The sequence below is a fragment of the Plecotus auritus genome, assembly GCF_963455305.1.
Source record: "Plecotus auritus genome assembly, chromosome: 5".
Lineage (NCBI taxonomy): Eukaryota > Metazoa > Chordata > Mammalia > Chiroptera > Vespertilionidae > Plecotus > Plecotus auritus.
Window position 1 is genome coordinate 120547221 of NC_137776.1, and position 24634 is coordinate 120571854.

The window sequence follows — 24634 nt, forward strand, 5'->3', positions numbered from 1 at the left end:
ATGGTATTTTACTTTGAATACAAGGTGGACAAAAGTAGGTTTATAGATGTTCATATATAAAATATAATAATAAATAATAATAAAAGAATAAACTGCATTTCATGTACTCATATCTGTAAACCTACTTTTGCCCACCCTGTATATTTTCTCTCTTTTTTTGTCCTTTAATTTTAGAGATCTTTTTCAAAACTTATGTTATTTAATCTATATAAAATTTCCTCTATGATTTCTTCCAAAGCTTCTACATTTAGAAATTTCACCAATATATCATGTTTAGAAAATATCTTATTACTTTTAAAAAATTAATAAGACTTGATATTTTATTTCTTCAAATGCATCATCAGTGTCTACTTTTTATTTTTGTGTGTGTGTTTTTTTTTAATTAAATTTTTATTCAGATTATTACACTTGCTTCTCCTTTTTCCCCCCGTAGCTCCCCTCCACCTGGTTCCCACCCCACCTTCTGCCCTTACCTCCCCCACACTGTCCTCATCCATAGGTGTATGATTTTTGTCCAGTCTCCTCCTAAACCCCCCATACCCTTTTCCCCCTGAGAATTATCAGTCCACTCCCTTTCTATGCCCCTGATTCTATTATATTCACCAGATTATTCTGTTCCTCAGGTTTTTAATTCACACTTGTTGATGGATATGTATTTGTTGTTCATAATTTTTATCTTTACTTTTTTCTTCTTCCTCTTCTTTAAGAATACCTTTCAGCATTTCCTATAATACTGGTTTGGTGGTGATGAACTCCTTTAGCTTTTTCTTATCTATGAAGCTCTTTATCTGCCCTTCAATTCTGAATGATAGCTTTGCTGGGTAGCATAATCTTGATTGTAGGTTCTTGCTGTTCATCACTTTGAATATTTCTTGCCACTCCCTTCTGGCCTGCATAGTTTCTGTTGAGAAATCAGCTGACAATCATATGGGTGCTCCCTTGTAGGTAATTAACTGTTTTTCTCTTGCTGCTTTTAATATTCACTCTTTGTCTGTTGCTCTTGGCATTTTAATTATGATGTGTCTTGGTGTGGTCCTCTTTGGATTCCTTTTGTTTGGGGTTCTGTATGCTTCCTGGACTTGTAAATCTATTTCTTTCACCAGGTGGGGGAAGTTTTCAGTCATTATTTCTTCCAATAGGTTTTCAGTATCTTGCTCTCTCTCTTCTTCTGGCACCCCCATAATTCTGATGTTGGTACACTTGAAGTTGTCCCAGAGTCTTCTTACACTATCTTCAACTTCTTGGATTTTTTTTTTTTTTTGCTTTTTGCTTTTTCGGTTGAGTGTTTTTTGCTTCTTTGTATTTCAATTCTTTGACTTGATTCTTGTGTTCCTCTAGTCTGTTGTTGGGTCTCTGTATAATATTTTTTATTTCAGTCAGTGTATGTTTAATTTCTAGTTGGTCCTTTTTCATACCTTCGAGGGTCTCGTTATATTTATTGGCCTTTTCTAGGATATTCTTGAAAAGCCTTATAACCGTGGTTTTGAACTCTATATCCAGTCGTTTGTTTTCTTCCATTTCTTTCATTTGTGATCTGTTTCTTTCTCACCGCATTTTCACTGCTTCCCTGAGTTGGTAGGGGAGCTTTGTGTGCTAGGTTTCCTATATGGCCCAGTGGGTCAGCCTCCCCAGTTAACCTGAGGTGGACACTCTTGGTGCACCCCTTTGTGGACTGTGTGCTCAGCCTTGTTGTAGTTAAGTCTTGATTGTTGTTGGTATCACTGGGAGGAATTGACCTCCAGGCCAGTTGGCTCTGAGGATCAGCTGTGTCTACACTGGGAGAAGTTTGGTGCTGGAGACAACCTTATAGGATTAGACTTGCCAAATTACAAAAGCCTGTGCTCAGCTTGGATGGGGTGGAGTCTGAGGGCAGAGCAGACAGCCTTGGCTTCCCGTCAGCCTTGCCCTTGCGCACATGCACACGCCTCCAGACCTCTGCCTTTCCCGGCTCCCGAGTCTCCGCCTGAGAGTCCAGATTCCCCCCGCAAGAGTGTGGGTCCCCAGGGGCTCGCCTGGAACTGGGGTTCAGTACAGTCAGAACTGGGGCTCAGTGCAGTCAGGAGCTTCTGACTCCCTTCTGCTAGGGAAAGCCTGTGGCAACCTCTGCCGTCTTTGTGCACACTGGAGTGCGTGCCTCCAGACACCTGCCCACCGGGGCTCCCCCAGGGCTCTCCCGGGTCTCCGAGTCTCCTAGTCTCCAGGTGCCTTTCTCTCTACCTGACAGTCCAGACTCCCCCTGTATGAGCCTGGGTCCACGGGGTTTTGCCAGGAACTGGGGTTCAGTGCAGTCGGGGGGCTTCCTTCCCCCTCACCACCAGAGAAAGTCAGCCAGGCTCTCAGTCGCCCTTCCTCTCTGCATGCACAAAGACCCTTTGCTGTACCTCCAATTCTCTGTGAGCTTTTCTCTTTCCTTCTAGTTGTAGAATTTCCACTCAGCCAGCTTTCCTATGGTTCTGATGGTGTCCATTCTGTCTTTTAGTTGTAGTTTTGAAATTGTTGTGCGAGGCAGCAGTTTAGGTGCTTACCTATGCCGCCATCTTGGTTTCTCCCAGTGTCTACTTTTTAAATAGATTTTTTTAAAGAACAGTTTTGGACTTGCAGAAAAATTGAGAAGACAGTACAAAGAGTTCCCATTAACCCCACACCCAGTTTTCCCTATTATTAACATCTTACATTAACATTGTATATTTGCTACAATTAATGAACCAATAATGATACATTATCATTAACTAAAGTTCATATTTTATTTGATTTCTTTAGTTCTTACCTAATATCCCTTTTCTGTTCCAGGATTTCATCCAGAATAACACATTGCATTTAATTGTCATATTTATTTGGCTCTTCTTGGCTGTGACAGTTTCTCATACAATCCTTTGATACCTGACAGTTTTAAGGAGTACCGGTATTTTGTAGTGTGCCCTTCTATTCAAATTGGCCTGGAGTTTCTTTTCTTTTCTCATGATAGAAGTTTTGTGAGCCACGTAGGATTTGCTGCCACTACTCAGTTCTGTGTAGGAAGGCAGCAGCCATAGACAATTCTGTAAATGAATATGACTTTGTTCCACTAAAACAGTGCACCATACTTGGCCCAAAGTTTGCCAACACCTGATCTCTCCTAACAAATAACAAAAGTGAAATAAAACACATGGAACAAAATTTTTATATGTTCAACTGTGTAAAAAGTATTTGTAGAGAAAATGTTAGTAGAAACAGCATTAAAATGTTACCCAGAACAGTTGGATAGTGGAATAAGGATTATTTCCCTCTTTGTCCCTATAATTCTATTTTTGTATGTATTAAAAATAAGAAAATGGGATCCTAACCAAGATGGCAGCATAGGTAAACACCTAAACTGCTGCCTTGCACAACAATTTCAAAACTACAACTAAAAGACAAAACATCTATCACCCAGAACCACAGGAAAGCTGGCTGAGTGGAAATTCTACAACTAGAAGGAAAGAGAAAAGAGCATTGAGACGTGCACAAGCGCTGAAAAGCTGAGGTACAGAGGCGCGCGAATCGGGCTGGTGGTGGGCGACTGGGTGCGCTGCTTTTTTCAACCTGAAGGGAGACAACCTCCCAATTACTCTGAACTCCAGTTTCTAGGGAGACGCTGGGGACCCAAACTCCTACAGGGAGAAGCTGGACTGTCTGCCATCGGGTCGGAAAGTGAGGGTGGCTTTCTTGCAGAGGTGCGCACAGAAATCATTGCTTACTGCACTGGGGCGTGGGGCGCGGGGACTTGGAAATGCAGAGACAGCTGACTGGCAGCCATAGCAGTTTTCCATGCCCTACCCTAGTGATTCCCTGAGACCCCGCCCTGCACAATCTACAAACCCACCCAAGCTCCACACAGCGGCTTTTGCATATAAATGGTCTGCCCTATCGCAGCTTAACCTAACAAACTGCAGCTCTGGTCAGACAGCTCCAAAACCTCCAAACCCCAAGCAAAGAGGAGAAAAACTGTAGTTCTCGCTGTAGCTCCTGCTGGATGGCCTCAGATAGTAGCTGACCTGAACCCCATTGGAGATCCAAAAGCTAGTGTATCTAATGGTCAATGTGAGACGACACCAGATTTCAACTACTCACATCCATAAGTGACGCATTCTAGAGGCAGACTCAGTGCACACCAAAGCCCCACTGAAATAAGTCCTGCCCCATAAGCGTGTCTCCAGCACAGCAGTTCTTCCATTATAGACACAGCGGGTCCTCACAGCCAATTGGCCTGGAGGTCAATTCCTCCCAGTGTACCAACAGCAATCAAGGCTTATCTACACCAAGACTTTGCACTCAGCCCACAAAGGGGTGCACCAAGAGTGTCCACCTCAGGTGATAGGCTGAACCACTGGTCACCTACCACAGAAAACCACTCCATCAACACAGAAAAGCAGCAAAATGCAAAGACAAAGAAACATGTCACGAATGAAAGAAATGGAGGAAAGCAAACTACTGGACATAGAGTTCAAAACCACATTTATAAGGTTACTCAAGAATCTTCTAAAAACCGCCGAGAAACTTGATGAGACCTCTGAGGAGCTTAGTGAGACCTTCAAGGACCTTAATGAGAATGCCAAAAAAATGGAAAAGGACCAGTCAGAAATTAATCATACACTGTCTGAAATAAAGAATATACAGAAATGCAACTGTAGATCAAAGGACCCCAAGAATCAAACCAAAGATCTGAAATATGAGGAAACAAAAAACACCCAACCAGAAAAACGAAAAGAAAAAAGAATCAAAAAATATGAAGATAGTGTAAGGAGCCTCTGGGACAACTTGAAGCGTACCAACATCTGAATTATTGGGGTGCTAGAAGAAGAGAGAGAGCAAAATATTGAAAACCTATTAGAAGAAATAATGACAGAAAACTTTCCCCACCTGGTGACAGAAATAGACTTACAAGTCCAGGACGCGCAGAGAACCCCAAACAAAAGGAATCCAAAGAGGACCACACCAATACACATCATAATTAAAATGCCAAGGGCAAAAGACAAAGAGAGAATCTCGAAAGCAGCAAGAGAAAAACAGTTCATTACCTACAAGGGAGTAGCCATATGACTGTCAGCTGATTTCTCAACAGAAACTATGCAGGCCAGAAGGGAGTGGCAAGAAATATTCAAAGTGATGAACAGCAAGAACCTACAACCAAGATTATGCTACCCAGAAAAGCTATCATTCAGAATTGAAGGTCAGATAAAGAGCTTTACAGACAAGAAAAAGCTAAAGGAGTTCATCACCACCAAACCAGGATTATATGAAATGCTGAAGGGTATTCTTTAAGAAGAGGAAGAAGAAGAAAAAGGTAAAGATAAAAATTATGAACAACAAAATGACAACAAATACATACCTACCAACAAGTGAATCTAAAAATCAAGTGAATAAAAAATCTGATGAACAGAATGGACTGATGAATATAATAGAATCAGGGACATAGAAAGGGAGTGGACTGACAATTCTCAGGGGGTAGGGGGTGTGAGGGGTTTGGGAAGAGATTGGACAAAAATCTTACACCTATGGATGAAGACAGTGGCAGGGGGTAAGGGCATGGGGTGGGGCGGGGAATCAGGTGGAGGGGAGCTGGGGGGTTGGGGAAGAGGAACACCTGTAATAATCTGAACAATAAAGATTTATTTTTTAAAAGAGTAAAATAGGAAATAGATTTGTTCTGGGCCTGCAGGAAAGTGGCATATCATTTTTTTTATTGTTTCATTAAACTCTTGTTACAAATACACACTGAATTGTGCTCTAGGTGTTAGTAAAAAATAAATTTCTTCTTGTGAATTGCAAAAAAAATAAAAAAATAAAAATAAGAAAATGAAATCCTAAAGCTAGTTTCTTTGAATCTGTGCTTTATCAGTAAGCTGGAGATTCCCTGGCCAGTTTAAGATTTTAATGCATTTTTATTTGTGATATACAGGGTATCCCCCCAAAAAATGTATACACATTTTTTTCTGATACCTCAATTAATGTTTCTTTCTTTTCAGATTTAACCCATTGAAATTAATAATTATTCAAAGTGTGTATACATTTTTGGGATACCCTATATTTATGTACATTCAAGAAAATATTTTGTTTAATCTTCATTCAATTCTCCATAATAATGGGCTTTTTGCCATTCATAAATTATATTTTAAAATATTACTCTCTTCTAATCAATCTATATTATGATTCTGAATCTGTTGTTAGTTATTCATGAAGCGTCTCACTTCCTCTGGAGCTTCTGATATTTTAGGGGGATCGCCTACAGCCACAAGTGGAAAATGCTGCCTGTTTTTCTAAACCTCTTTTTAATGACTCATATTCTTAAAGGCCTCTGTTTAGGTGACAAAAGAACCACTGTTGTTAGGAGGGATGTACAGTGCATTACACAAGTTTACCCTGGCAAGCCACAGGCCCTGATCTGCAATTCTGTGTCAGCACTTTTAGGCCCCAGGAACATGGATACAGATGGGTGTGTGAGTTGCTCCAGGCTCCTCACAGGGCCAATCAAAACAAGGAAAACAAAGGCCTTTATATGCTCAGTGCTGACCACAGTCCCTACAGTATTGCTAATGCTACATTTTTCTCTTGACTTTCCATATAGAGAATGCCTCTCACCTGAGAGAAATCAGATTTCATTCAGGGCCTAGGACTTCAGTTTATTGTTCTAATGAGAGTATATAATTGCTCTTTGGAAAAGAGAAAATGAAGACTTTTTAAGCCTTTCTCTAAGAACTTCCAAAACACCCCAATAGCTTTCTGAACACACAAGATGCAAAACAAGGATAAGTGGTTAGCCTAGAGCAGTGGTCGTCAAACTCATTAGTCAACACAGCCAAATATCAACAGTACAACGATTGAAATTTCTTTTGAGAGCGAAAACCGACTTCTGCGCATGGGCCACGAAGTTTCAATCACACTGTACATGCGCGCCCACACGTGGTATTTTGTGGAAGAGCCACACTCAAGGGGCCAAAGAGCCGCATGTGGCTCGCGAGCCGCGGTTTGCCAACCACTGGCCTAGAGCAAAGGCACACAGTTGGGCTGACACTACAGATATAAAGGAAAATGAAAAAAAAAAATGAAACCGTAATCTGAGACCATTTGAGGAAGAGAAAGATGTGTTAGTTTAGTTCCACCTCAAAGAGCCCTACCCTGGCCACCATGAAAGTTGTCATCTCCTGTCCTTCACCCCATCCATTATTCTCTCTCAGAAGGACATGTGCTATTATAAGAGTTTGTCACCATATTGTGGTTTATACTTACTGGTTTTTGTCTGTTTCCCTCACTAGAAATATGCTCTTTGTGAGGGCAGAGACCACAATCTGTTGTTGTTGCTGCTACGTTCTATTTTCCATAGTAAATGCATGGAAAATATGTGCTTAATGTGTAAATATATAGCAGAATAATTTAGTAGAAAGACTGGATTACTAGTCAGACAATGTATTCTAGTCTGGCTCTACCATTAACTAGTTAGGCGTATTACTGAGGTTCCCACTATATTAATACTATGCAATACCCACCTGAAATCTCAGTAACCTACATCAAAAAGCACTTGTTTTATAAAAAAGCATTTATTTTTGCTCACAAGTCTGTAAATTTGCTGGGGCTCTGCTAGGTGTGACTACTCTCAACCTTCAGGTTGGAATCAGGCTGTCTCCACATGTCTCTTCATTCTGACACCAGCAACTATTTGGAGAATGTTTTCTCCCGGTGACGGGCAGAAGCACAAAGGGGACAGCAGAAACACAAAAACCTCTTAAAGCTTCCACTTGGGACTAACACACGGTCACTTCTGCCTACATTTTATTGATCAAAACAAATCATATGGCCAAACCCTACATCAGAGGAGCAGGGAAATGTATTCCACCAAGAGTATACCACAAAGAAATAATATAATTTACCACATCAGATAAGTGAAATTTATCAAGTTTCAGTTTCTAGAAAAAAAGGGCAATTCTAGTCCTGACTATGAGGCTCTTGTGAGGATTAAATGCTTTTGTGTAGACATTATGTAATTAAAATCACTTGACAAAGAACTAGACATTATGTAGGCACCAGATAATGACTGAAGTGGCCATATTCTCATAGAAAGACTACAATCAAAATAATATAATCATTGCTTAGCATAAATTGTATATGAAATATTGTGGGAATAGGAGGTAGAGTTTTTAAGTTGGCCTCCATGATGTTCTTGAGGCTACTTTAATTTAATTTAATTTAATTTAATTTTATTTTATTTTATTTTATTCCTCACCCAAGGATATGTTTATTGATTTGAGAGAGACATCAATGTGAGAAACATTGATCGGTTGCCTCCCATTTGTGCCCTGACTGGGAATTAAACCCGCAACCTTTTGGTGTATGGGACAACACTTCAACTGACTGAGCCACCTGGCCAGGGCTCCTGAGGCTACTTTAAAAATAAATAAGAATGACCATTGCAGAGGATAACTGGGAAGAAGAAAGAGTGTAGGGAGAAAGGAGGCATTAGTTATATCAATATTTCCTTTTTAGGGTGAAAGAATTGTTAAAGCAACTGTGGCCCAAAAAATGTCATCTGATAATCTAGATGTTGAGAGAATGAATGTATGTTATATTATTTTCTGTGGAGGCTTGATATATTTCATAGTCAAAAATAAAAGTTTTTAATCCACTCATCTGCTGTTGGGCACTTAGGCTATTTCCAAATCTTAGCTATGGTAAATTGTGCTGCTATGAACATAGGGGTGCATATATCCTTTCTGATTCTTGTTTCTAGTTTCTTGGGATATATTCCTAGAAGTGGAATCACTGGGTCAAATGGGAGTTCCATTTTTAGTTTTTTGAGGAAACTCCATACTGTTCTCCACAGTGGCTGCACCAGTCTGCATTCCCACCAGCAGTGCACAAGGGTTCCTTTTTCTCCGCACCCTCACCAGCACTTGTCATTTGTTGATTTGTTGATACACGATGGAATACTACACTGCTTTTAAAAAGAAGGAATTCTTACCATTTGCAGCAACATGGATGGAACTGGAGAGCATTATGCTAAGTGAAATAAGCCAGTCAGTGAAAGAAAAATACCACATGATCTCACTCATTTATGGATAATAAAGAACATTATAACCTGATGAACAAAGATAGATACAGAGGCAGAAAAGCATCGAACAGACTGTCAAATTACAGCAGGAAGGCTGGGGAAGGGGGAGGGAGGTAAGAGATCAACCGAAGGACTTGTATGCATGCATATAAGCATAACCAATGATGCAAGACACTGGGGGGGTGAGGGCATGTATGGGAGTGGGGTAAGGGGACAATGGGGGGATATGGACACATATGTATTACCTTAATAAAAAAATTGGAAAAAAATAAATGAAAGTTTTAAAATTATTTTTAAGTAGGTACCTGGCAGACAGAGAAAGGAAGGGAGATTTTTCTGGGCAGAAAGATCACAAGTGGTAGGAAAAGCCATTTGGTCTTAATGAGGGAAAACAGTGGAAGAGAAAAAGACAGAGGAATGGGGAGGGACTATATTAGTTTCCTAAGGCTGCTGTGACAAATACTACAAACTAGGTGGCTTAACATAACAGAGATATATTGTCTCACAATCCTGGAGACCAAAAATTTGAAATCAAGATATAGGCAGGGCAGATTCCTTCCCAGGGCTCTGAGGAAGAATCTAGTCCATGTTTCTCTCCTAGCTTCCATGATGGCCAGCAATCCTTACTATTCCTTGGCTTATGTATGCATCACTCCAATCTCTGCCTCCACCTTTACATGGCATTCTACCTGTGTGTTTCTGTCTTCACGTGGCCATCTTCGCACTGCATGTTTCTGTGCCCAAAGCTCCTCTTCTTCTAAGGATACCAGGCATATTGGATTAAGGGCCCACCCTACTTTAGTATGACATCATCTTAACTCAACTAATGGTGTTTGCAAGGATCCTATTTTCACATAAAATCACATTCTTATCTTCAGTTTTTGTCTTAGCGCCAAAGTTCTGGGGATTAGAACTTCAACAGATCTTTTTGGAAAACACAATTTAACCCATAAGAGGGGATCAAGATATTGTTACTATTTTCTGGCTATTATTATCTACAAACGTTCATATTTACTAAAGAATTCAAACGAACAACATAATATGTTGTTAAAAGACATTCTCAAGGGACCTGTGACTTAGCTGACTATGGAAGAAAGGAAATTACAAGAAGGATGATGCTTTCTGTGTTTCTTCCATCTATTCATGTGCCTCTCAGGCTAACCCACATTATGCTCTGCCTCACACCAGCCCACGCTAAGTGACTCACCATCCTGCCCCACTGTCCTCTGCTGAACAGTTTCATAATGCAAAGAAAAAACTCTCTGGCTACTGCCAACACCACCACTGCAATGCTGAAGTTCATTTTTAACCCTGGGCTCTTCAGCAAGTAACTTGAACACCAAGATCTGGCACCAAGGGTCTCTCTCTTATTTTCATTTCAGCTTTAGAAAACTTTACTAGTAAATTTCACAATGTAGATGCTGATTAGGCAGAATTTTTAGTCCTTCATAATCTATTTCCCAGTTTACAACTACAAAAATAGTGAATTATCTCAAATCAGTTCTGACTGCTGGGCTCATCCCTTAAGTGTGGACTCTAAGCAGGAAATGTGGAAGTACTTGAGTTAGTTGCCTGATAGTACTGACATCCTAGGTCCCTGGTTCTGCTACACAGATTTTTTTTGTCTGGGTTACTGACATGGTATTCTAAAGTCTCTGATCTTGGATTTTTGTCTTAGCTCCAAAGTTCTGGATTCCAGACTCTGCTTACAAAATCCAGGAACCTGGAGTATCAACTGCTCTTCTCCCTGGCTCTTCCTAAACGTGACCCCTTGTGTGCTGATTCTTATCATAACTACTGTTCCTACCTACCTTATTAACAACCATAGAATTGACCCCAACCTGCCAAAGTCCTCCTAGCCTGATTCAACTCCTGTCCTCCCTATCATTTACTTTTATCTTTCTACTCTAAATCTTCCTTCTTTCATGTCTACCCAACTCATGGCATGATTGTAAGCATAAGGGAATGGTTAATGTGACATATTTTTAAAAGCTAATTATTACAACTCACAGTGCCCCCTCTGTTGGAGCCTTAGACAAAACGCCTAGTATATCTGTCTCACTAGATACAATAAATGTCCAAGACAATAATTAGGATTCATGCATTTGCCAACTCTAATACAGGAAGGAGCTAAATCTGCAATGTGTTCAGCTCTGGATAATTTTAAACAACTTTTAGACACAATTGAGACTATTTATAGCATTGACAATGTGTATGCCTTAATGACTGTCCTCTATAAACCTTATTTTATCATTTCCCTTAAAATTTAGTGTCCACAAAGTATTTAAGAAAAGCTACTGTGAGTCCAGCTGGTGTGGGTCAGTAGTTGAGTTTCTACCCATGAACCAAGACAAGAGGACACTAGTTCGATTCCCAGTCAGGGCACATGCCCAGGTTATGGGGTCAATCCCTAGTAGGGGACGTGCAGGAGGCAGCCAATAGATGTTTCTGTCATTGATGCTTTATCGCTCTATTCTTTTTCCTTCCTCTCTCTCTAAAACATCAATTTTTTAAAAATCTTTAAAAAAAAAAAAGCCACTGTGAGTGGCCTGGATATTTTCCAAGCTCTAGGTACCATACTTACTCACATGGAATGTGGAATGGGCTAGACATCTTGGAATTGTTCTTGTTAAACTGGTGTAAGCAATTGACCCAATAGTTTTGATATTCATTATTTGTTTTACAAGTTCCTGTGAGGAAAGCTATGCAGTTGTCTTGTGAAGTAGCTTCTTAAAAGGCTTTTATTTTGTCTGGATATGATAAGAATCATTACATGGTATGTCTAACTGATGACTTAGTGCTCTTTCAGTGGATAGAAACTTCTATGGGAAAAAGAATTAGACAATAAGTACCAATGACTTAATACATGCCATGTTTCCAATTCAATTTGCTTTGATAAAAATCAAATAATCCCCAGGAACACAAATATTTATCTACAGCGATTAGACAGTCTGTTAAAATTGGCATTCTCAGTCTCTCCAAAAGCCTCTCATTTGTCCTTTCTATGACCTACACATTGTCAAGAGGTTAACAATGTTGGAAAATTCTTGTGGTGTTCTTAGTTTTTGAGCTATCTGGCAGAAAAACATCAGGACCCTTACTTTTCTTTTCAACATAGCATGTGCTTTATTCACAACCACTGCTCCTCTGTCTTGATTAACAAAATAGGAAACAGATATTTTAATTCTAAATGTACTGTAAATTCATAACATTTTTCCTTTGAAGTAAAATGTTTTATATGACTACAATGAAACATGAAAAGAATTCATATAATCAGAAGGCTTAACAATTAAAAAATAATACTTTGTCCTCAGTAAAATAGTCCAAGATTTTAAAGGTAAACTGGTATTATTAAAGAGTTTGGTAGTGACTTTTAAATGTGCTAGTTTTTATATTATGCAGTGTATTTTAAAAAATGATTGAACCCTAAATGCAATTACATACCACATTCCTTATGTACAAAGATTATTCTTTCCTATTTAGACATTGTTTTAAAGTATTACATTTTGCCTTGATATCAAGTATCCTGGCACCAAGGTTAAATGTACCTTTAAAAAAGATAAGCTATCTATTCCAATAAAACCAGAGCCGATAAGCCCTTTTATCAAATATGCCAAATACATGTTAAATCATAAAATATATAGGACTAACTATAGAGGACACCTTCATACTTTCAAGGTTACTATTTTTATATACATACCTAATGTGCTTTTAAACAAGACTGAAAAAATTATTATTAGTAAGATATGACAATCAAAAGTATAGGTGATTTTCATGTCCTTCAATGAGTCTTGGATGTTTAGAAGGAAAATGTAGCAGGAATAAAAATTCTCAGGTTATAACTTCAGGAAAGGAGGTTAGATGCCAATTCTAAGGGAGATGGAAGTCTCTAAAAACAATATATCATGTAGATTCCCATTACTCTGTGATAGCATGTTGCTAATGAAAGCAAAGCAGTGGGCCACCATTTCTCTTAAAGTGACTTGTAGCCTAGCTTCCATTGTCATCTCCTCTCCCCAAATTCTTTCTTGGACCTTCATTCCCATCCACTTCCCTCTGCCACTGTTTATGTACCTTACTCATTAAGCACCCTTCCTCTCCTCTCTACCACTATTTTCCCATTTCCTTTGCCTCCTTCAAATGGATCTTTCCCAAGGAGCCTATTCTGTGTTTATCCCTACCTTAGCACTACAGCTTCACTCTCACACACAAGGATCAATGTTCAGCACTTGTTCTGTGTGTGTGTGTGAGAGAGAGAGAGCTTGGGTTCCAGGGTCATTCCACCTGTGCTCAAGACCCAGCTCTGCCCTTCCTATACTGTGAGGTAGGTTAAGCCTCAGTGCCCCCATCTGTAAAGTGAGGATTATAACAGAATTTGCCTAATAGGAATATTGTGAGGACAAAATGAGGCAATGCAAAGAGAGCACTCAATACAATGCTGGTAGAGAGTAAACACACAATAAATACTGGTTATTATTGTTGCCATTATATTTATTATTTCACCAACACAGAGGCAATTCTCTTTGGTGCAAAGGCAAACTTTTTGGTATCATTTTGTATCGCCCTATAAGCTGGGTGACCGCACTGTTTGAACTAAAAGTGGAACAAATGATCCAGCAAATCACGTGCTCTTATGTGGCAAAGAAACACAAGCTTTGAAATACAAATAACAGGTGATTCAGGGTGGGAAAATCACTATATCTATAAGTCCTATGCTTGGCTCTTTAATAGATTTAGTCCTCAGATAAAAGCATGCTAGGTCTACACAATGAAGTAAAGGACTGATGTGGGGAGGGGGGTAAGTTTATCAGCAAATAAAAGTAAGTTTTTTCCTTCCTGCATTGGATCCATAAATATAGACAACTATAATACCAGTGTGGGAGGGGTCAGCAGAAAGGAGAGGTAGGGACTAGACTTACTGCCATGTGAAAACCTGGAGGGAGCTGCTGATAGAGCTGGAACCCCTGTTGACAAAGAAAATGGGCCAGAAGGAGTGTGTTGTCTAACGGCTTTAGTAATTGTACCTAAGGACAGACTTGGAATTGCTTTCAAGTCTGTTAACTGAATTGTTTTTGGAAAATTTCAGCTTAACTCTTAGAACCTCATCTGTTTAGTTATAACTTTGTCACTATTTTAAATGTGTGTTTATAGTATGTAAGGGCTAGGATCTTTTGAAACCCAATCATTAAGGTAACAACAGAGAGAGAGAGAGAGAGAGAGAGAGAGAGAGAGATGTAGCTGAGGATTGGCAAAACAGAAAAAAAAATAGCTCCAGCAGGGCCTGGTTGTGACAGAACAGCCTCCTTGCCTACTAAAAGGAAATTGCCAGAATAGACACACCCTAAATATATTTGTGTGGATAATTGGAAAATGACAGTATAGCAAATTTATTTCCTGAAGTCTCCATTTCTCTCAGGGTAGATGAGCTATGACACCTAAGGTGGATACTCCATGTAGCAAAGGACATTGTGCTTCTTGGTCATCCAGTGGTCTTTTCCTGATGGCTGCACCCTCTTGCAGTCCTTCCCAGCCTTGAATGTACACACGCACTCATGCCAACAGGGAGGCTCCAAATGGTCTTTTGTTTTCATGCTCCTAATCTTCCCAGTCTTCACACTCTTCTCCAGATATTGCTTTATTTCTCAGGCAAAATATTTATATCTGTACTGTACCTTATTTTGATAGCTGATTTGTTGTTCTCTCTCAAATTGTGCTTTTTTTAAAATGCCACTGCTGGTAACCCATTAAGACTTTGTACTGTAAGAAAAGAAAAGTACTCATCCTGGGCAAGGTAAGAACTAGGGCCTAAAAGGTAAAAGCATATAATCCATTATCTACTCACCAACATATGCACAAACACTATAATTTATGTCAGTATTACACAGAGCATAAAATTGGGGCAGAAATTATTAAAACCAGTAGAGGTGCCAGTTTTTCATCATTTTCTCTAGTGTATGCTTGAAAATTTCCATCATAAAAAAAGAACTTCAAAAATGTACATGAGAACAGAGAGACCATCTCAGGAAAGCAGATGAAGTGATCTGCATGCTATCCTCTGATTTCAGGTTACAGTAGGCAGCATGCCTATACCTGGCAGAGTACCAGTGTTTCTCTCCCCAACCTTGGGAAGCTCATGGGAAGAGAAGGGGTGTTTATTTTTAGTGCGAGTTACTTCAGTGAGAGAGTGCCCAATTTTCTTGTTGAGGTGGGCCAGACATGAAAGGCCATATAGTCTATTTTCAAATTAGATGGCAGCAAGGTAATGGAGAGTATGAAGGCTTTAGTGTTGGACAGATTAGATTTAAACTAATTTCTCTGACCTTTTATCCCTTGTAAAGTGGAGGTGATATTAGTTTCACAGAGTTATTATATGTGAAGTGCCTACTGATATATCTGACAAATAACAGATTCTCTATGCATGTTTATTTCCTTCCTTCCTGTCATAGTTTCTGTTGCTAATCATATAACATGTTTAAGAAACTCCAAAGACATCTAGATATAACTTTGAAAACATTTTCATTTCTCCAAAACAACAATAAGAGCTTGGCATATTCAGTCATTGGACATTATTAATAGGAGGGCTATTAATAGAGGAGGAACCCATGTCTTTAGATAGATGAGACACCCCATTGTGTGGTGTGTTAGATAGGACAGTGGAATCTCTGTTAGGGACATGAATTCTCATCTCCACTCTCTCATGAAGTAGCTGTTGCCTTTGAAAAGGACACCTAAACATTTTTAAGTTCTCCTCTTTCTAAAACTAGAGAATGACGGGCATCGAGACAGCTTAACATATATAAAACTAATCCTATCTAATAAAGAGGGAATATGCTAATTAACCATCACTCCGTCACAAAGATGGCTGCACCCACAGCTGAGGCCAAGTTCTCATAAGGAGCCTTAACATGCAGTCAGCAGGGACCTGAGGCTACACCCTCCCCAGCCCCTGTGGGGCTTGACAGGGGACCTCAGGCCACGCCCCCCACCCGGTGGGGCTTGACAGGAGCTCAGGCCGCCTTCCACACCCAGAAGGGCTTGACAGGGGACCCCAAGGTGCGCTTCCCGTCCTGGTGCTGGGCTAGAGGACCTCAGGCTGCTCTCCCCGCCCCAGCGCTAGGTTGGGGGATCTCAGGTCACGCCCCCAACCTGGCAGGGCTTGACAGGGGACCTCAGGCCACGCCCCCACCCAGCGGGGCTTGACAGGGGACCTCAAGGTGCGCTTTCTGTCCTGGTGCTGGGCTAGGGGACCTCAGGCTGCTCCCCCGGCCCCAGCACCAGGCCAGGGAACCTCAGGCCATGCCCCCCACCAGGTGGGTCTTGACGGGGGACTTCAAGCCACGCCCCCCACCCTGGCACCAGGCCGGGGGACGTCAGGCTGCACCCCCCGCCCCAGCACCGAGCCAGGGGACCTGAGGCTGCACCCCCCTGCCTGGCGGGGCTTGACAGGAAACCTCAAGGTGCACCCCCAGTGCTGAGTCAAGGGAACTCAGACCGTGCCCCCGCTCAGTGGGGACCTGAGGCTGCACCCCCCTGCCAATGGGGCTTGACAGGGGACCTGAGGCTGTGCCCCGCCCCCCGCCTGGCAGGGCTTGACGGGGGACCTCAGGCCATGCCCTCCACCCAGTGGGGCTTGACAGGGGATCTCAGGCCATGTCCCATACCTGGCAGGGCTTGATGGGGGACCTCAAGGCACGCCCCCCCACCCCGGTCTGGGCTGGGGACCTCAGGCCACACCCCCCATCCTGGCGCCAGGCCAGGGTACCTGAGGCTACGTTCCCTGCCCGGCGGGGCTTGACAAGGGTGGGACTAGCCAGGTCTGGATCTATCCCAATGAGAGGGGGAGCCAGCCGGGTCTGGGTCTCACGCGATTTTGAGGTGCATGTGGGTGGGCGGGGACTTGACTCTGGGTCCTGTGGTGTGCCCCAGACTCTGACAGGAGGAAGGTTTTCATATACATTTTACTAATTTTCTTTCATCTCTGACACTTCTATTATAGAGAAAGAGCAAATAGCAATATTAAATTATTTCCTCTAATTAATCCCCTTTTAACGTGCACGAATTTCATGCACCGGGCCACTAGTAATTTGATATTATTAAATCAGTCTGGTTTTTCTCAGATATGAAAACTTTCCCTATTAAATTCTGACAAAGTAAAAACACTATACAAATATGAGGTTTTGACTCTGAATCAAATGGCTTTGGCCAGAGGCCACAGCAAATAGTCATGATGTGTGATGATTATTATTTCTACTATGATGGACACAGGATTGTGAATTAAATTGCAATAAGCAGCTGCAAATTAGCTCAAGTCCATCCCAGAGAATGAGCAGTGTGGGGGATCAGGTGTCCAGTGGCAGGCCCCAACATGGCCCTGCACCTAACAGTGGCCTTGGCAAGGTACTTCACATTTCAGAACCTCATCGCCTCATCTCTAAGATATGGCATATGTACCTTTAAAAGTTGTTAAAAAGTTAAATGAGAAAATGCTGGTAAAATGTTCCTAGCAGTTAGTAAGTGCTTAATTTATTCATGAATTTCTACTTTTTGATATATTATACCAGCTTTTTTTTCAATAATGTTGATTTTTCTCAGAGCTAAAATTCAAAATTTTACTTTTCATGTTTATGATTCATTTATCATTCTATGTGTGAGAGATTACACATTTGTATGGTTTTAAAAAACAGCAAAATCTTGTTTTTCCTTTTCTTATTGAATTTATTGGGGTGACATTAGTTAATAAAACCATACAGATTTCAAGTATACAACTCAATAAAATATCATCTGCTTACTGCATCATGCACTTACCACCCAAAGTCAAGTCTCTTTCTGTTCCCATTTATCCACACTTTGCCCACTTCCATCTCCCTCCACCCCCTTTTCCCTCTGGTTATCACCACACTGTTGTCTGTGTCTGTGTGTCATATTTTTTTTTCTTAATTCCTTCAGTTTTTTACCCAGTCCCCCAGCCCTCCTCCCCTTTGACAGCTGTTAGTCTGTTCTATATTTCTATGCTTCAACCAGCAAAATCTTAACAAAACAGCAAGAAGACAGCATTCAGTATGGCTGGGCAATCATGGAGACAAGGAGGGACTCACAAAAACCTGAAGGGATTTACAAATTGGTTGGCTTTCAGTAGGAAACTGTTTTTCCATCAAAAGCCACAGATGTCTCTAAACCCCTTTCCACCCAGCCTTCGTCACAGGCAATTTGTGAAGGCACCTGGTCAAGACAATTTGCAATTCATCCTTGAATAACAGAGGAATCACACCTCCAGCATACCTGCAGAATTCAAAGCTAAGACATGAAATGGGCTGCAGAGTACTATAGCTACAAAGTCTGCATTTGAGATGCTGCATTTTGAACAATTGCCAAAAAAGACAGAATTCTGTTAATTGGAAAAATCAGCATTGATTCAAGAAAGTGACCCATAAAACCTGGAAAGTATAGGATATACTAGTAACCCAGCAGGCTGACACTGACACAGATCAGCAGGTGAGTCAAAGCCCAGATGACAGGAAGATACAAATGCAGGAACACAACAACCCAGACCCAGCATTCCCCAGGTCACATTTAGCATAACCCTAATGGACTGGAATAGACCACAAGCTGCTGTTCCTTTCTAAACCTCTCTGTGGTGTGTGAAGGCTTTGCTATATATAAACTAAATATATACACTGAGTGGCTACATTATTATGATCTCTGAACGCATAATAATCTGGCCACTCAGTGTGTGTGTGTGTGTGTGTGTGTGTGTGTGTGTGTGTGTGTGTGTGTATATACTATATATATATATATATATATATATATATATATATATATATATATATATATTAGAGGCCCGGTGCATGAATTCATGCATGGGTGGGGTCCAGCTAGCCTGGCCAGGGGGAGGGGACATGGGCGGTTGGCCAGCCTGCCTGCTGGTCGAACTCCTGGTCGAGGGGACAATTTGCATATTACCTTTTATTATATAGGATATACACTGAGTGGCCAGATTATTATGATCTCTGAAAGCATAATAATCTGGCCACTCAGTGTATATCCTATATAATAAAAGGTAATATGCAAATTACCTTTTGCAAATTATTATGATCTCTGAAAGCATAATAATGCAAATTATTATGATCTCTGAAAGCATAATAATCTGGCCACTCAATATATATATATATATATATATATATATATATATATGTAGTATATTTTCCATTGTTTAGGTTGAGTTTTTCTCAAAGATGACCTATAGTTTTGTAAAGAAAAATCAGGTGAACTGGTTTGTTACCATACGACATTTACAAAGAAACATGCCCATAACAGTCATAATCCTATCTGAGTATACTGTTGTATATATATTACAAATATTGATTTTCACTATTATAATTTTGAGGCCTCTCACCACAAGATGGGGTTCAGAACACTTACGTAAGTTGGCTATCTTTTTTTTTTTAATATACCTTTATTGATTTCAGAGAGGAAGGGAGAAGGAGAGAGATAGAAACATCAATGATGAGAATCATTAATTGGCTGCCTCCTGCACGCCCCCTACTGAGGATTGGCCCTGCAACCTGGGCATGTGCTCTTGACCAGAATTGAACACAGGACCTTTCTGTCCGCAGGCCAATGCTCTATCCACTGAGCCAAACCAGCTAGGGCTAAGTTGGCTATCTTTACTTAGGGGCTCAACATAAACACTGGTTCTCCCAGAGCAGAACAGACACGAGGGCTTTATTGATTTAATAAGAAAAGATTATCTTACTGTTTCCAGGGCAAATTGAAAAAGCAAATTATGTATTTACTCATAAGTCTTTCACAATATTTAACTCCTTGTTTTTTTCCTTCCCTTATATCCTCACAGTTTCTTTCTCCAAAAGTTATTCATCTTTTCGTCACCTCCATTAATGAGGAAATCATTTATTTAACTGATGAGACAGTTGCCCCAATTTACTTTCTTTTCAAAGACAGACTTTCCCCAGAAAGGAATCACTACCAGAAAGTTCCACAGCCTCCTCCACCCCCACCTCTTCATCCTTAGAGTAAGAAAACCCAGACACGTATCTGGACCTGAACTGGCTCTTGCCTGAGAAAGCATGAACCTTTGAGACAAGAGAGGGAATACTTTAGACAATAGCAGAAACTGCACAATCCACAAATGCTCAACTTTCCACCACACCCATTGGTGGAATTTGTTACCGGTGAACACACATTGCTCTAAGCACCGTTTTTTATTAGAGATGAAGGAGAAAAATCATCTGTTCTTAAAGTCAACTCCAAGTATGATACATATGAAAAGTGGATATTTTTGCTTCTCTGAACTAGAAACTAGTCAGGGAAACCATTGGCTACCTAAAGAGTGTTCTTTTCCATGTACCCTGAGCTCAATATCTCTTTCTCTCTCTCTCTCTCTCTCTCTCTCTCTCTCTCTCTCTCTCTCTCTCTCTCTCGAAACTCCAAGATGGGCAGTAATTTCAAATCAGATTGTAAAATAATGAGGGCAGGAAACATGATGGGAAAATAATGGAACGCTGTTAGAAATCTTATCAAAATTCTCTAGAAATTATATCTACAAATGAAATCTTAGGGTTTATAGGTAGCCTTACTAAGCAACAGAAATGTTCAACATCTAACATAGGTAAAATAATAACAAAAAGAATAATGAAGAATAAGGAAAAATAACAATGAAAGTACCAGCCATACGTCACACTCTGAAGCGGCACACTCAGAAGCGGTCCCAGCCTGTCTCCTTATAGGTAAAGCTGCTATGACTCCAAGAACTTCCAGAAATTTCTCAGGCTGGATGCAGTCAAGCAGCCATATCTGCCTCTCTGCAGCTCTTGTTTCATGATGAGCAGACATTTTAGTCTTCCCAGTCCTCAAACACAGTTCACATCTGGAGTCCAGCGGGCTACTGGTTTCATGTTCCGCAGCCCCTAGGTCAAGCTAAATGCCCCTGGGACTTGGGCCACTGCTTATGCTTCCAGTTACTTGGAAAAGAAAGTCAAGTCTTGACCTTCCTGCTTACTCCTTACTTAACCTCTCTGAGCTTGTTTTCTCATCTATAAAATGGGTTAGAGCTAGCCATCCCAAATAGTTGTTATGTTTAGAAATATTTCGTATAAAACACCCAGAGTAAGGATTTAAAACATTTAAGTATTCCATAAAGGGTAATAATAACAAAAATAATAATGGCAATAATAAATTAAATGTACACCATTTCACATTATGAAGCAAGTATTAACTCTATAAACAAAAAGTTGTTCATCTATTGCAAAATATGAGCCAATAAAATTTATAAGAACCTTCCTCTCCAGAAACCACTGTTGTTAAAATCATTATGGAGTCAAAGTTGGTTTTTAGGGGCCTCCCACTGCCTTCTTCACTCTCTTCCTTGCTCTCCCTTTCCCCTACCCAAGATCCTCAGGGGACCTATAGGGAACACTAAATTCCTTCAAAGTTCCCCTCTAAAAATGTTCTCTTCTTCCCTCCTTAGAGCTCTCGGAGACTCAGTATCTCACTATTCCACCAGCTGTGAGAAAGGGAAGCAATTTAATGAAACTCACTCATCCTTAAGAATTATTATGTACCTCCATTACCACCATTTGTCCACCATCCAGAACTGAAATATCATCGCTGACATGTACACATAAGGAACTGTTTGACATTGAAATTGGGACTCAAAAGAACTGTTGGCCCAGAAAGAAACTCACTACAGACTGATTCATTTGCCTCTCAGCATAACCATTATTACTTGTCTCATTTTCGGTTCTTATAAGTGTATTTCTAGTATCACATGATCTCACTCATCTAGGGGAAATAATGAACAACATAAACTGATGAACAAAAACAGACCCGGAGACAGGGAAGCATCGATCAGACTGTCAAACCTCAGAGGGAAGGTAGGGGAGGGTGGGGGTAAGGGGGAGAGATCAACCAAAGGACTTGTATGCATGCATATAAGCCTAACCAATGGATACAGACAACAGGGGGGTGGGGGCATGCGTGGGAGGGGTTTGGGATGGGAATGGAGGGATGAGGACAAATATGTGATACCTTAATCAATAAAGAAATTTAAAAAAAGAAAAAAAAGAATTATTATGTGACAATATACCAAGCATACTTACTTTACTCTTAAAGAGAACACTTAGTGCTCTGGCTGGTGTAGCTCAGTTAGTTGCAGCGCCATCCAGTACACCAGAAGGTGGCAGGTTCGATTGCTGGTCAGGGCACATACCCAGATTGTGAGTAGGACGCATACAGGAGGCAACAGATTGGTATTTCTAGCTCACGCTCACATCAATGTTTCTCTCTCTCTCTCTCTCTCTCTCTCTCTCTCTCTCTCTCTCTCTCTCTCCAATAAAAAAAAAAATTTTTTTTTAGAAAGAAAACCCTCAGCTCCCAAAGGATAGTAATTGATCAAGTGTCCAAAAATAAAGGTTTCTTAATTTCTTTTGTTTTTAAGTAGAAGAGGTCAGATAATGTAAAAAGTTTGGTGCAGGATGTCTTTCTACTGGGCTCAATATTTCACCTTCAAATAAAAAGCTATGACATTCTGACTTCTGTTTATGCTAATTCCCAGCACTCATTCCTTCCATCCCCACCCAAGTATACCCAAAAAGCAAGAATCAAAAGTTTAGTTCACCACCTTTGAAAGAAGAACAAATATTGTTCGCAACCACACCTTAGTCAATATATTTCTCTATTGTATATTTTATCTTTTAAAACTATTTTTATTTTTATTATTTTTTTTAATTGTTTGAAGTATTACAAATAGTAGTACATATGTCTCCTTTTTTTTTTTCCCTTCCCCATTGACCTTCCCCCGGCCTCCCCTTCCCCCCAGTACATGCCTTTACCTGCCCCCTCCCCCCAGTGTTTTTTATCCATTGGTTATGCTTATATGCATGCGTACAAGTCCTTCGGTTGATCTCTTACAGCCCCCCCTCCCCCGCAACCTCCTCTGCCTTCCCACTGTAGTTTGACAGTCTGTTCAATGCTTCTTTGCCTCTGTATCTATTTTTCCCCCCATTTCATTCCTTTAAAAAATCTTGCCTCTGCAGACTAGAAATAAACATATAATAACAAAAAATGTTTGAGTCCCAATTTCCATGTCCAACAGTTCTGAGTCACAATTTCAATGTCAAACAGTTCCTTATGTGTACATGTCAGCAATGATATCTGGATGGTGGGCACATGGTGGCAATGCAGGTCCGACCCTCTCTGGTTTGGTCCTAGGCAACTTGCTGTGTCGCACAGCTGCTGACTGCTAGCGTGGCAAGGCGTTGTCAGCGTCTCCCATCTCTGGACTGTTTCTCCTCTTGTCTTCGTGGTTGGAGCAGACCTGTCAATTCCTCTCTGTTGCAGGAATCCACATGGTCTTGGAGTTGTTTTCTGAAAATATACAAACATATTCTCGACCAAAAGTTAATAAAGGAATCTTTTCTATATAATTGATTTGGGATCCTTTTTATTTTTGCCCAAATGATTTTCCTTTGTCTTATTTAGACACCATGTGTGTTTTTCATGGGTGTCTTGCTGTTAGCATTACAAATGAAAACTAATTTTGTAAAGTAAAAGTTTTCCAAAAAAAAAAAGAAATTATTCTAAAAAAATAAAATAAATAAATAAAATAAAATAACCACTGCAAATAAGCAGTATCTAAGCAACCAGAGCTTTCCCATCTTCATAACTATGGTCATTACCAAATGCAACTACACTTTTACTAACAGTGGTATTGAAATGTAGTATTAACAGTATGATTAACGCCACCACAAGTGTTTCAAGTTTTTTTTATAAGCATCTATGCATGTCCGACTTTTATATTCTTTATAATACATGTGCGTTTCAATGAAATAATGACTTCCTTTCCAACATATATGTATTCAGGAAACAAAGGTAATTTAAAATTATAAAAAATTTTATTTCAAAAAAAACCTATTTTTATTATTTTGAAAAGAATACTTGCTCATGAGAAAAACACATAAGAGAATATTCAATATTTTATCACCTATAATAGACCTCTTATTTTATTCTCTTAATGTAACTGCCATCACATTTTCTTATGTACCCTTCCAGATATTTATCATATTTCCTAAATTAAGAAATATAAATAGTTTTTATTTGGCTTTTTATTTAACAATATGTTTTGCAAAACTGCCTATATAAAACATTCTCTATATGTATATTTGTCAATTGTATGTTATTCTTTTCTTTAGATATGCCATAATTTATTGATCAATTTGCTAATTGATGGACATTTGGTGATTTTTTTAGTATTTGCTTATTACAAACAAAACTGTAATGAACTAATTTTCATATATGTTTCTGTATATTTAAAGCATACCTATAGATCAAAGAGCTCAAATTGTAATAAAATAGTAAGTGCATTTTTATTTCTTCCAATAGTATATAAATATTACTTCTTTTGCATACCTTCACACAATACTTGCTGTAGATCTTCCTTACCTCTGGGTATGGCTGAGTTTGAGCTAATTTTCATGAGTGTTCAGTGTGAGGAGTGACAGTAGGGTGTGACCATAATTAGAAATGATGTGGTAACATGAAAAATATCCTAAACAAGTT

The 24634-nt window shown here is 40.0% G+C and overlaps 1 long non-coding RNA gene across 1 annotated transcript in view; it reads right to left on the bottom strand.

Annotated features, from left to right (window-relative positions):
• Nucleotides 1-22802: 22802 nt before the first annotated feature.
• LOC308248590 overlaps nucleotides 22803-24634 on the bottom strand; it is a 137435-nt gene continuing 135603 nt past the window's right edge. The window contains exon 4 of the long non-coding RNA XR_013960627.1: nucleotides 22803-23443. This is a non-coding gene — a long non-coding RNA (uncharacterized lncRNA). The remainder of the gene's footprint in view (nucleotides 23444-24634) is intronic.